Genomic DNA, 14,217 nt, shown 5'->3' on the forward strand with positions numbered 1-14,217 from the left:
TGGCTCAGCCTAAGACTTAGGTGATGATTTCTGGATCCAGTGCAAGGTGTTAAACTAGCAATAGTCCAGTCCATCCAAAGAGCTCTAGGTTGATACAAGCTGAACTAAGTTTTTGTAAATCACATTTATGCTGATGCGCAGAAAAATGTACAACCCAAATACAACCTGCATCTTAAGCAAAATTAAGGTGATTAAATGTGTTCCCTTAAAGTGGCCTAGGAGGGTACATATGAATCCATTCACAAGATAGCAAAATCTCTTCCTCCACATTCCATTCATTAACATAATTTGCCAAATTATGTATAAGAGGTTTGATATGCAAAAAGGCCAACAAAGATGTTGGTCCAGGTGTGTTGCCATTGACAGTAGGGAACAAGATAGTCTTTGTTGATTCACAAGCCATTCAAATGTTTCTAATGTGGTACCTTTGAATCCCTCTTCCTATACTAATATAAAGCCTATGTTTACTTCAGTTAGTAATTTCCCTTCTGTCCTTAAGCACTAACATCATAGTACAGTAATGTATTATGACTCATTACAAAATACAGTGCAAAATGTGTATATTTACATAAACACCGCTTTGTCTATTAGGGATCACCCTCTACTAAGAGTATTTAGAATTGAAGTCTTAGGGCATTTATTCATAGCAGCCCTTAAGCTTCTTATATAATCTGGAAATGAAGTTGGCATAAGACACTGGTGCCCAGATTTCAAGCTTTGGCAACAGTGCTGGCGAGGTAATTCTATGCAGATGGTGGTTACTATGGCTCCTGATTGGTGGATTCTTCAGCTTCTTTACTCTTCCCTCCTCTGCCAGTTCCTTTCGGTGAGGAGGCCTTTGAGGACACAATTACACGATCGTGCAGAGTTCATCTCATCCAACCTCTTCTTCAATGTATGTGTTGCTCATTCACAGTGAGCAATTTACCAGTTCACAGTTGGACTTGGGAAAAAAACATCCTCTGCCCATCCCCCATAATGTCGTAATTCTTGTTCTCCCTTGAACAAAAAAGGGGAAACCAGCAAATCTGTCTCTGAGAAATGCACCCTAGCAGTTGAGTTTGCAAGATCCACCAGGACAGCTTCAATAAAAGCCAGAGATATTATTGAATTTGAGTCCAGGCTGGTGTGGCACTTGGACTAAGAAGCATAGTTGTATTGGAGGAGAAGAGGGAAGTGAGTTTTTATATTTTCAATTTCTTTATAATTACCAGGAAGAATTAGCAGTTTACTTGCTTCTTTGTTGTTCTCACCTGTTTGAATGTGTGTGCACACAAACACACACACACACTTCCCTCTTTCACCTTTTCTTCTTGCAGCCTTCCTCGCCCCACCAGACATTCCCAGCTTCCTATCCAGGGGTGTAATTTACTTACCTCCACTACCGGTTCGCAAATGTGAGCCCACACGCCTCCTCCACGCATGCGCAGAGGGTCAAAAATGGGACGTGATAACATCCAGGCAGGTAGGCAGAGCCTCCCACCGTCAGCACTACCGGTTCTCCTGAGCTGGATAGAACCGGCTCATTTTCACCACTGTTCCTGTCCCTCCTCTCTGTTCTTGGTTTTAATTCTCTACTGGCCAGTTTAAAATGGAAAGAAAGAGAGAAGGGGAGGGGAGGGAAGAGAAGAGAAGAGAAACTACTTGTTTTCTTTTAAAGCAAGAAAAAAGTGGTTCAAGGTCATCAGGCCAGCACTGCTCTATAGAGGGCAGTGACCAATAACTGGAGGAGAGTGGGCATACTCACCACACACACATTAGTCAATGGAAGTGCTGACTCTATCTCCAGTGAAATGAAGTACAGCATTGCTTATGGTTCCAGAGGCTGGACTTTTGATGTTCTGCAGGAAAAAAAAAATAGGCAGAAATTTGCCTTTATGACAGACTAGGGGAAGACAAATAGGGACATGGTGGCTCAGTGGCTAAGATGTTGAGCTTGTCGATTGAAAGGTCGGCAGTTCAGTGGTTCAAATCCCTAGTGCCATGTGGGATGGGATCCTGTTACTTGTCCCAGCTTCTGCCAACCTAGCAGTTTGAAAGCACGTAAAAAATGCAACTAGAAAAATAGGGACCACCTTTGGTGGGAAGGTAACAGCGTTCCGTGCGCCTTTGGTGTTTAGTCATGCCGGCCACATGACCACGGAGAGGTCTTTGGACAGTGTTGGCTCTTCGGCTTTGAAACGGAGATGAGCACTGCCCCCTAGAGTCGGGAACGGCTAGCACATATGTGTGAGGGGAACCTTTACCTTTTAGGGGAAGACGAAGGATAGCATGGTACATTCATATCCTCCAGAATCCATAAGTAGGCCATCCTTGAGCCAAGGCAGGGAGAATGCGTGAGTGACCTTGCTGATGGTAATTCTAAGCACATTTAGGAATCAAATGTTGATTTATTTATTAAATAAATGTACTAGAAACATTAGATAATCAAGATAATCAAGTAAGCATCTGAAATTGCCAATAAAAACAGCAACAGCATTCCTGTAACGATCAGAGAAAATAAAGTCTGGAATTTGCCTACTTCAATACAAAAAAAAAAATTTTTTTTAAAGAAATTGCCAAAATATATAAGTGATGTTAACAATGTACCATACAAAAACTACAGTAAACATAAAATCAGCATCAGTTATATTGACAAAAATCCTAACTGAAGCTGAAGTTTGAACTGAACATAATTTAAATGATGCAGAATTATATCTGCAGCTGTTTTAGACAGAGAAATGTGCATATGGTAGATAAATTAGGAGCCATGGTGGCGCAGTGGTTAGAATGCAGTATTGCAGGCTAATTCTGCTGACTGCTAGGAGTTCAGTCCTGACCAGCTGCCTGTCTCCAGTTGTTTCTGCTTGTCCGGTGTGTTCAAACTGAGCAAATGCTCTCCAGATCCCTTCAATTAAATTTATGGTTTAAAAAAATCCCTTCTCACCCCTGTGGGTGGTATGTGACTTCCTCAATCTCTGGTCCTCTACTAGAGGCCTGGGAATTTGAAGGTTCTGTGCAGTGTCTTAGCTATTCCTAACATTGAACTTTTCTGGACAAAGAGTTTTGATGTGGTTCCTGGGATCTGTTGGCCCACTCTCCCAGCTTAGAAGTCATAGCCCTGAGTGCTCCTACCACCACTTTAGTATTTTCTTTCCACATCCTCTCTAGTTACTCCTTCAAGACCTGGTACTTTTTCAGCTTCCCATATTCCTTCTTTCTGCATCACTACATCTATCATCACTGCTGTCTTCTAGTCATTATCTACTTCCACAATGTCTGATTTATTGGCCAATACCTGCCTGATGATCTGGATCTGGAAGTCCTATAAAATCTTAATCCTGTTATTCTCTATGGCCTCTTGTGGATTCTCTCATCTGGATTTGAGAAGATCTAGCCCATACATTGTGCAGATGTTCCTATATATAGTGCCAATTACTTGCTTCAGTGTATGCTGTTCCTGACTGCATCTTACACAATGCCACTGTATGTTGGACTGTCTCTGAGGTCTCTCTGAGTGTGTAGGAAAACATTAAAAAATAAAGATAAAACCAAATTCGGTCAAACCAAATGTATCAGGTTCATTGTAATGGCAGTTATTTCATTGCTTAACAGAAGTAAAACTGGAAGCTCACGGATCTGTTCACTACAAGGTTATGTTCACATTTACCTAACCTATGGTAACTCAGTTATTTAAATCAAGTATAACTGTCTGGGTTTGTACAATGTATTGAGCTACAAACCAGCCATCTATACTTTAACATAGGGGGCCCTAACCTCCGGGCCACAGCCTGCTATTGTGTGGCGGCCTGTTAGGAACTAGGCTACTGAAGCGGCAGGTGAGGCTGGGATTTAGATTGTGTGAGCAAAACTATTCTCTCCCCGTCGCCAAAGCCAGTTAACTGCTGCCACCAGTCCACAGAACCAAAAAGGTTGAGGACCCCTGCTTTAGCATAAAATGTTTTATAAGCATTGCCATACCTGAAGAGTGAAAGGCTTCTATGCATTGGAATTGATGTCACCTACGCAAGCTGTTTGTTAGCTTCTCCGGGCCAGAAATTAAGAACTTTTGTTTGGCAAACTTTCGGTTTTGAGTTCAAGTGCAGGGGTGGGTTCTACTTACCTTTACTACCGGTTTGGAATGGGGCCGCACGTGCTTGCCTCGCTTGCACGCATGCGCACTCTTCTGTGCAAGTGCATTTTGATGACATCAGGGTCGGTGGGCGGAGCCTCCCGCCGGTTTTACTACCGCTTCTATAGAACAGGTGCGAACCGGGGGCAACCCTACCACTGTTCAAGTGGTTTCTGAATTGCACCATTGTGGGTTATAATTCTTGTCCTGTGAGTTTTTGGTGATTACCCTAAGCCCGTGATGTACACGCCGGGCGGCTGCTCTTCTGGTTTCTGGCACACACGTACCCGTGCTCACACACTCCAGTTTCTGCACGCGGTGCCAAAAAGGTTCGCCAACACTGGCCTAAGCCAAGCTCTGACACTATGTCATTATAGAGATTGGGTAATTTCCTTTCTTGAGGGCTTTTGGAAAGATTAGAAAAAAGCTATTTGTGATATATTTAAGTACAGGATGTTTTGCCTCAGAAAAAGTTTAGAATTAGATAAGTGGTTACTAAATCACGATTTTCTGATTAAGATGATAGTGAAGATTCTGCCACAAATGCAAAATATATAATTTTGCCCATGTTAGTGATAATCTCCAAGTCTGACAATAGGGCTTTGTGTATTATTTTTGGAAGAAAGTATTTGCAACAGAAAGAAATGTTTGACTTTTCATTAGTATTAATATCAAGTCACCATAAACTATCTTTATTTTTCTGGGCTAGGCTAAAAGAAGAATCTATATTTACTGGTAGATTTCTGAATGTATTGTAATCAATCAGCAAAATTTTTTGACAGTCAGTCATCCCAAATGGTTTTGGTGTGAAAGAAGAGAGAGCTTTGGTCAATTGAGCACTGAAAACAATATTTTTCTATGCAGACTTTAGTTTGGGTGGTGAATCTCAATTTTTAATAAAGACAAATCAAAAAGAAAAGTAGGTCCCACGATCCTTTTTCCTTCTTCTATACAAAACTTTAAAACAAAGTCCCCCTTAAATTAAGCTCAATTTCATGACACTATAGCAGGGAAACATCCATATGGTATACTGGTTTCTGATCCAAATATCAAACAGGTCTGACCTTGATAGCTTTTTCACTATCAACCATGATTGATAGTGATTGTCAATATTATTGACAATAATTGTCAATATTAATTGTCAATAATTGTCAATATTGTCAATATATATTTGCATTTGCCAGCCTGATAATGTTTTCATCTGAAATTCCTTGTTGTAATTCCTTGTTGGGTGTCTTTTGATGAGAAAGGAGTCAAACCTTAAATACTCATTAACTTCAGATCTCAGTCATAATCTCATCAAAACCAAGAATTACCTAATCACAGATAACTGAAGATCTAGAGCCAGGGGATTGGGGATGATTGTTTGCAAGTAAAACTTTATTAAAAGTCTGGGATCCTTGGTGCTCCCTGAACTTGGTTGTTTGCAGACATATAGTTACCAAACTATGTAATATCATCAATGCTAGAAGCAAGTAAGGCTTGCTTTCATTTTATATACTAGTGGCTTGCCCTGTCAGTGTTGGTGGCAGTGGTCTTGGTTGTTCCTTGATTTGGGATGTGGTTTACTGTTAGCTTGTTTGTCTGAGTTGGTAGTTCCTTGATTGGGGTATTGTTTGCTTCTTGATTGTTGGTCTAATGTTAATCTCTGCTCATCTGGGTGTTGATTGCTGGTGGGGAGGTATTTTGGTTTTTTTGTTTCCTTTTTGGCTTTTTGAGTGTCACTTTTGAATGGTATGTAGATGTTGTTTATCTCTATGTGGCCAATTTGTCTGAGTGCCAGGCTTCCAGGAATTATCTAGCATTTTTGGACTTGGCTTGGTCTACAATGCTCACAGTTTCCCATTTGAAACTATGGTTAAATCTGTTCATGTGTTGTGAAATTAAGGGGTTTTCATCATGACTAATGACTACTAGTTGGTGTTCATGGATATATTCTTCTAGTCCTTATTGAAAGTAATAGATCTCTTCAGGAATAACTTCTGAGTAGCATTTCTGACTGATTAATTCTTGATGATTACAGAGGAAATTGGAGCATATAGCCTTGAAACCGAGAGCATTACTATCTGTAGATAGGTAGAGCTATCTATCTATCTATCTATCTATCTATCTATCTATCTATCTATCTATCTATCTATCTATCTTTCTATCTTCTTCATCCCACTCCATCTATTGGACTTATCTGTACATACGTATATATCCTGAGTAGCTCCCCTTTTTTTCTTTTGTTTTTGTTCCTATTTTGTTTTTCTTTTTAACTCTTAATTGTTTTGCTTTTTGTATTCTTTCTTCAATAGATGCATATGTGATCTTAAGCAGAAATACAAACTTTTTAAATGTTCATATTTTAAATATCCATTCTGAATAATTAAGACAAAAATAATTTCAGAGGAAATTGATAAGCAATGATATACACATAAATATCTTTCATTTTAATTTTTTTGTTATATTAACTTTCTAGCCAAAGCGATGACCCATTTTAAAATGCCACTGATCCAATGAATCATGGAACAGTATCTGATTTCAGCCAAGCTACTTTGCTGTTGCTCAGCTTCTACTGTTTGGATTCCTTTGTTCCTGATCTCCTAGACCTAATCCTTCTTGGAACATCACCTGGTATTATTAGCTTAATTTCTCTTAGATTTCCTGACCTTTGTAATGTTGCTTGACCTAAATTGCTGTTGGTCATCTTGAACTATAGTGGAACAAGCACATACAGCTATCTAAATTAGAAGTGATGCTCACATAAAGTCAGGCGCAAAACAAACAAACAAAACTCCAATAAGGTAATTGCTTGACCTTTTAAACCAACGGTCACCAACTGGTGGTCCATGGAACACTGGTGGTCCACGAGAAAATTTTGGTGGTCCGCAGAAAAATTATTTGCATTTTTTATATTGCACTAAATTAGGGGTCCTCAAACTGTGGCCCCTGGGCCGGATATGTGCAATGAACATTTGTGTTGCTGCAGAGAATCTCCCCCTTCGGGGTCTTTTTGTGTAGGTCAGAGGGGGCAGAAATTCTGACTTGGGGTCTGCTTCAGCCTCCTGGTTCGGGGCTTTGGACGAAGGCTGGAGGGAAGTACTGCTGGTGGCAAAGAGCTAGAAGGCCTCATTCCAGTGGGACTGCATCATGACCTTGAACTGGCTGACCATCTCAGCCCACTGAGCCTGCAGGCACCAGTATCTGGTCTTGCACTTTCATAGGTCTTCCGTCTGCTTGGAAAGATGCTTCTGCTAAGCCTCCTTCTCGGCCAGATCCAATTTGAACTGAGCCAGCTGTTTTGCCAACTCTTTCTTGTGGTGGCTACTTAGCTCCAACAACTGCTTCCTGTTGGGGGCCTAAGGAGCCTGGGTGGGGAGGGGAGGAATGGCTGGGAGGGGAGGGGCAAGTAAAGGCAACTCGATGTCACTCAATGAGTGACATCGAGTTGGCCATGCCTTCCCAGTCACATGCCCACTTAGCCAATCATTAGGCAGGTCATATTAGTGGTCCGCGGGATTTAAAATTATGAATTTAGTGGTTCCTGAGGTCCAAAAGGTTGGTGACCCCTGTTTTAAACTACAGTAACTTCCTATTCTATGGGAGGGGGGATTTGAAAACCATAAAAAAAATAGAACATCTATTTGTTCCCTTTGAAACTCAGTTATTACTATTTTTTCTGCCTCGTTTACTATATTGTTTTTAGATGTTAAAAGTATTTTAAAAACCTTCACTTTTTTCCTTTGATTTTAGTTGCTTTAAACCTTACAGATTGTTTAGGCACTCAGTTAGTTGAGATGGCAATTCAGGTTTCAGTCTATCTACTTTGCATATCTTTATTCTTACAAGCTGACAATAGGGCTGACCTGGTTTCTTCTCTCACCTTGTTGTGCTCATGTCTCACCTAGCCACACCTTCTCTTTCACTCACTCATTGCAGTTTTGATGCCACTTCTGTTTTTACAAGAATCTCAAAGCTTCTAATTTCAAAGCTCTTGCTAAATTTTCCACAAGGACAAAAACTGCTATCAACTGCTTTTGCATTCAGACGGCATATTAAAATCATATTAAACACATTGACGATTCATACACTGTAGTAAGCCATGATTCCCTAAACTATAAGCCAGATTTCCACATTTGGATTTCCAAAACTATGGTTTACTAACTGAAATGGATGGGTTCATACCTTTTATACCTAAACTCAAATCAACCATAACTTGATTTGAGTTTAGTATGCTGTATGAAATCAAGCAAAGTTAGGTTCTCAAAAGAAAAGACAAGTATAATGCTTCTACTTGCCTGACCATAAAAGAGCCACAATAGCACAGTCGTTAGAATGGAGTATTGCAGGCTGACTCTGCTCACTTCCAGGAGTTCAGTCCTGATGGCTCAAGGTTGACACAGCCTTCCATCCTTCCGAAGTCAGTAAAATGAGGATCCAGAATGTTGGGGGCAATATGCTGTCTCTGTAAACTATACTACTTAAAGAGGGCTGAAAAGCACTGTGAAGCGATATATAAGTCTAAGTGCTATTGCTAATGCAGATGCAGTATTGCAGATGACCAACAAACAAAATAAAGATTTATTTTCAGTCAGTCTGACTGGTGAATCTCCTCCCACCCATTTGGGACTGTGAGGCTTTTCAGCCAGATGGTGTTCCCACTCCTGAACATACCAAATGTACAAGTGTTTCTCATTTATTCTATATTGTTGAGATCAGGAGTACTGTCACTCAGATGCACAGAGAAGCAGCCTTTCCTAGCCTGATGATCTGCAACTCCTTACAGTCCCACCATCATGCCTTGTCTGGGAGTTGCATTCCTGGCACATCTGGAAATTGCAAACTGGAGAAAGCTAAGAATTCAAAGCTCAGTAATGTGTAATTGAAAAACATAGTCCTTTCTCAAACAGTGCAACAATTCTTTTTTTAAAGATTTATTTTTCGCTTTTAATATTGTATAAGGCAAGAGAAAACATGAATATACAGTAACAACCACGAAAAATATGTCTCAACATTCAGTCATCAATTACATATATCCGGAGAAGATATGTTACTGTTAACATAATTTATGTCATCATTCCATATCTAATAAAAATGCAATTCATCCCCCTGAGAAATGATCTACAGTATTTCTATTTTATTTTGTTTCAGTGTATTTTTATTCGATTTCCCCCTTTCTTTGATCTTTAAGCCCTAGTTTTTAGATTTTATAAGATTGCTAAACTGTCTTGTTTATATTTGGTCATTACCACTTAAGATTTTTATTTATTTTGCTGGTTATGACCATAATTAAATAGATTTGATTTGATTTGACCTTGGGGGATAAGGTTATGTGAACACTCATTATACATTACATATTCTGGAAGTTAATTCTATGTTATGTGGCAAATACATTCTTTTGCTCTGAATCTGTTGTCCATCAGTGTCATTCAAGGTCTACAAATTACAGATCTATGAGCAGATTTTTTTTTTTTAAAAAAAGGAAACATCATCAATGATCTATTTGCTCCACATATTATTTCATATACATTACTGGCACTGCTTTGTTACATTTGTTCTGTAGATAGAGAATATCAACTGATCCAAATGATGGGACTTCTGAAGGTATATATTAGCCTTCTCCAACATAACTCTTCCAATGTTTTTAGAATTTAATTATATATTAACAGTGTGTCTACAGTTGCACAAAAATGAAATAAATGCTCTAATGCATGCATCTCTGAAGGAAGGGCACACGAGGTTCCCTACATTGGCGAGAGGAGAAAAGGAGATGCAGGAAGACGCATACACAAAAAGGAGTATTTATGGCAATTGAAGGGGATTATATAGGAAGATCAAGTCATGGGGAGAATGCATATTAAAGCAAAACCTCAGGAATTCCTTTTCATGTTCATATTCAGCTATTTCTATGTGGCATTAGTATCAGAGATTCACTCAAGTATGTTCCAGATATTTATAAAACCAGGGGTTTAGCCTGACTTTTAAGAGATTAAGTAAGAATTTTTGTGGGATCTTCTTTTAAAAATCTGGGTGTGATGCAGAATCAGATTCTTTTCTTTTCGGTACTGTACTTGATTTCCCTTTTAGGTTTAAAAAAAAAAAACTAGCGGCCAAGAGCGCGAGAGGCAACTTTTTGGTGTTGTCGGATCCGTTTCCTCCAGCCCACCCTGGGAGGAAGGGTGGAAGAAAATAAGATTTCAAATGTCTGACCGACTTCCTCTATTGTTGACTGTGGCTTGCTTGATTGCAATTAAGTGGTTTCGAACAAAATGTAAGCTGCGCGACAAAGATCTATAGGTGGCGCTGCAGCAGGAGGCTCAGCGCGGGGGCTGGAAGGCTTTGTAACGAGACAGGAAACGAGTGCGGCCGCTCCTTAGAGACTGTGACGTCAGCTTCAGAGTAAGGAGCTGAGATTTCGGAGCAGGCTGAGCGGAGAGTGGACCGTACACCTTCTCTGCAGCTCAGTGCCTGCTAGTTTGTCCCGTTTCTTCTCCAACATAGACCGGCGGGTTTTTTTTTTTTTTTGTTGTTTAACCTTCACCTCTTTCTCATATATCTTGGATTGGAGACATAAGAAAATGGCCACCCGTCCAACCTGTTCCAGACAGGTTAATCTACCTGTCCAGGTGGGACCTCCGTGCCCAAAGTCCTGAATCAACTGTCTCCAGAGAACACAATCTCAGCAATCTAAATCTGATCGCTTTAGAAATATTACCTGTAGCAATACAACTTTACTGCATCGTTTATTGACCTCAAGTACAAAAAATGTTCATTTTATTCCGCCTCCCCATGGATATCCCAGGCCTGTTTATAAATGAAGCAAACGCGGCGGAATTCATTTCATAGGGCTGCGGGCTGTCAAGGAAGTCTTCATATCGTCTTTTGGCAAAACAGGCTTTCGCCTGCCTACCTAACAAATCTGATTAGTGTTTATGATTCGCTTTGCTACTTCCCAATCCCATGCTTTTTTTAAAAAAAAAATTATTTATTGCTAACATTTTACCTAGAGACTAAGTAGAAGGGTTCCGGAATACTGGAAAGCTTGCACGATCTTTTGAGCAAATTGGTTAGACTAGGTAATAAAGACATTACCCGACTATAGATTTGGGTTTTTTTTTTCGCCCAATGGGCCTCCCCGACTACAATGTTGTTGTTTTTTTTAAAAAATCTCAACCTGTGGAGTGAGTTAAGCAACCGGTTTGAGGTTTTGTAGTGATTAATCAAGGATTTGAAGTCAGTCTTCCCCTGATTAGATTTTTGGGCCAGAATAACAAAAAGATACAAGGCGCCTTTTGCAGGCTTGCTATCCCCCTCAAAGAAGATGGATGAAACTCTTTGACTCCATCAAACTTTTCATGTACTCCATGCATAGCCTTCCCTCCTGCAAGCAGATCTCCCCCTCCCTTGCCCTCTTCCTCTTCACTAGAAGTTAGTTTGTTAACGACCCAGCCTTTTCCAGTAAATCCATCCAGTATCCTCCCAGCCCCCTTTCCGTCCTGCCTGAGGCTGAAACAACACCCCCCCTCCGTCTCCAAGCGAGACTCCTCCACCGAAGGAGGAGGAGGAGGAGGTCTCCTCCTCCCCCAGCGACTGTGGTGGCGGAGGCTGTCCATCTGCGACAAGGGCGGGGGCTGACTCCTATTCTCCTTCCCTCCCTCCTCTTGCTCTCTTTCCAAGTTTCTGCTCCTCCCTCCTTCTCACAAACTTTCCCGTCGCTCTTGCTCGGCTCCCGGCTCGCTCCTCTCGGGTACGCGGCGGATTCGTTTAGCCTGCCAAGCCCGTCGCTTCGACCCTGCCCCGCTGCTCTTGTCACGTCCACCCCGCGGACCGAACCGGACCTTCAAAGCGGCGGCGGCAGCGGCGGCGGCGGGGGGGATAGGCACCCACCCTTTCCCGGACGGAGGACTGAGTAAGTAAAGCGGTCAGCGAGCGCTCCCGCTCCCGCTCCGGCCCTGGAAACTCTTTTCCTTCGGAAGAGGAAAACGATTCGCTCGTCTCTGTTGCGCCCCCCTGGCTGTCCCGGCCGGTGCGGAGGGAGGCTGCACGGCCCAGTTTCTCCGCCTTCTGTCCCTTCCCCTCTTTTCCTCCCCCCCCCCCGACTAAAACCCCAGCCCTTCTTTCTCCCGCCCATAATGGTAGACAGAAAGAGGGGAAGGATAAGGGGAAGCCCCTTTTTCATTTTACACCCCCCCCCGGATCATCTCCCCCTCCTGGTTGCTGCTGGGTTGTGGTTTTTCTTTTGGAGAAGGGGACTCTCCGGGCCTTTATTCACGGGTTCTTTTGGGCAACTCCTTCCTCAAGTTTCGGTCTGCTCAGCAAACGTCGGAACGGGGGGCGGGGGGGGCAATTAAAGGACTTTAAAACAAAAACCTCCAGTTTTCCCTTGGAAGGCGGCCAGTGATGTCTGCTAAGATTCCTTACTTTCTGCCCCGATCGCCTCTCTGTGCTTTTAAGTTTTGAAAATTTAGTGTGTAACTGATTTAGATTAATTTTTTACCTACCCTTTGTCCATCCCAGTTGGTTGTAGCTGTGGTGGTAGCCCATGCATTTCTTGAGACGGTTTTCTTGTGAACTAGATTGTATATTCTTGAGATTACAGTAAAGCATATTTTATGTATACAAATATTGTGGTACAGTATGTATTTTTCCCTTATTTCTCAGGTGGCCTTATTTTTCTCCTTATATAGAGGGTTTGGTGGGTTTATATAGAGGGTTTGGCCTCATAGAGAGTTTGGTGGAAGTGCACGTTAAGATTATTTTTTTTATCATTATTCAGATTTGAGAAGATTTTTAAAAAATCAAAACAGTTTTGCTTCCTGCGTGACTGTGTGCTGGCAGCTTGTAGATAGGCCATAGGGGCAGTGTTGACAACTCACCAATTGCATAAACACATTTCCTCAATTAATTACCTTTGTGTGTTATTGGCATAATGCCATATCTCTCACTCCTGGGTCACATGCACAAAAATAAGTGCTTTTGTAAATCTAGTGTGTACGTAAATTATACAGTTCTAACCCAAGTTATAATTGACATTGTATCATTCAGGTGGTTATGTTTCTGTGTGAATGGGAGGACAAGCACTAGCGGCTTTGGGAAAGGAGAAGATCAGAGTTTTTTAATCTTTTAAAATTAAGGAAACAAGATGATGAATTCACCATGTACCAATCATAAGCAGGAGTATGGTGGTGAGCTGATTAGTTCTGGGCAGTTGACCTCCAGTGTTAATGAATCAATAAAGAGTACAAGACTATGAAACTAAAGAGCAAAGATCTAAAAATGAGATTCCAGAACGGTGTCCTATTGTTTTTCAAGAATAAGACCATAATACATTGAGAGTTACATTAGGATAGGATCGAGACAAACTTCTCCCTTCTCTTGATGGATTTTCCAAAAGGAAATGTTTTGAAGCCTAGCTTTTATTTATTATATGGGAAGCTGAATACAGATATGCTGGAAAATAGTTAAAGAGGAAAATACTTTTTCTAGATAATGTACCATGTTACCACTACAACTGGATGTTATTGACAGACTTCAGATATGGAATTCTTAGGGAAATTGACTTTGTCCTGAAGACCATTTTCTCATAGTGGACCCTCTCGGGAGGGTTGTTGTTTGATTACAGTTTGCAGGGTTGGATATCTGATTGATTGTACATGCCCATACATGAAAATGCACTGTTTGAGGAAATATCTGTCTAGAAAATAGCACCTGGATTGCATGTTGTATTGCTGAAGAACACCTGACCTTTCAAATGAAGATCTCCTTCTTTGAAGAAATAGTTTTAGATGCTGTCTAAATAAGTTAAATTTGAATCACAGCCAAATGTAAAAATAGTGCAGCTTTACTTTCAGGTTTACATTTTGTTAATTGCATATGGGGAAATTGGTGGATATAGTTTCACTGTATTAATGATGATCCAGTAGAGCACACTGAAAAGCTAGAAACAAGAAATTTAAGTATTATTCTATAGATCTTAACTTTCTTCAAAATCAATCCAGAAATTCGCAGATTTTAATTCTGAGAATGAGTTTACACATTCATTTGGGAGTAAATCATATTGTGCACAATGGGAATTTTTATAAACATACACTGTTTCACATTGCACTGAAGTGGGCCAGTAATAA

The 14,217-nt window shown here is 40.8% G+C and overlaps 1 protein-coding gene across 3 annotated transcripts in view; it reads left to right on the top strand.

Moving 5' to 3' along the window:
- The first annotated feature begins 9,017 nt into the window (after window positions 1–9,017).
- Window positions 9,018–14,217, top strand: part of TEAD3 (TEA domain transcription factor 3) — a 101,454-nt gene continuing 96,254 nt past the window's right edge. For all 3 annotated transcript variants that reach the window (XM_034414721.3, XM_034414723.3, XM_034414722.3), the window contains exon 1: window positions 9,018–12,002. The gene's annotated coding sequence lies outside the window, so the exon portion shown is untranslated. The remainder of the gene's footprint in view (window positions 12,003–14,217) is intronic.

Source organism: Pantherophis guttatus, chromosome 3, assembly GCF_059756535.1.
Source record: "Pantherophis guttatus breed Tessera chromosome 3, ASM5975653v1, whole genome shotgun sequence".
NCBI classification, from domain to species: Eukaryota; Metazoa; Chordata; class Lepidosauria; order Squamata; family Colubridae; genus Pantherophis; species Pantherophis guttatus.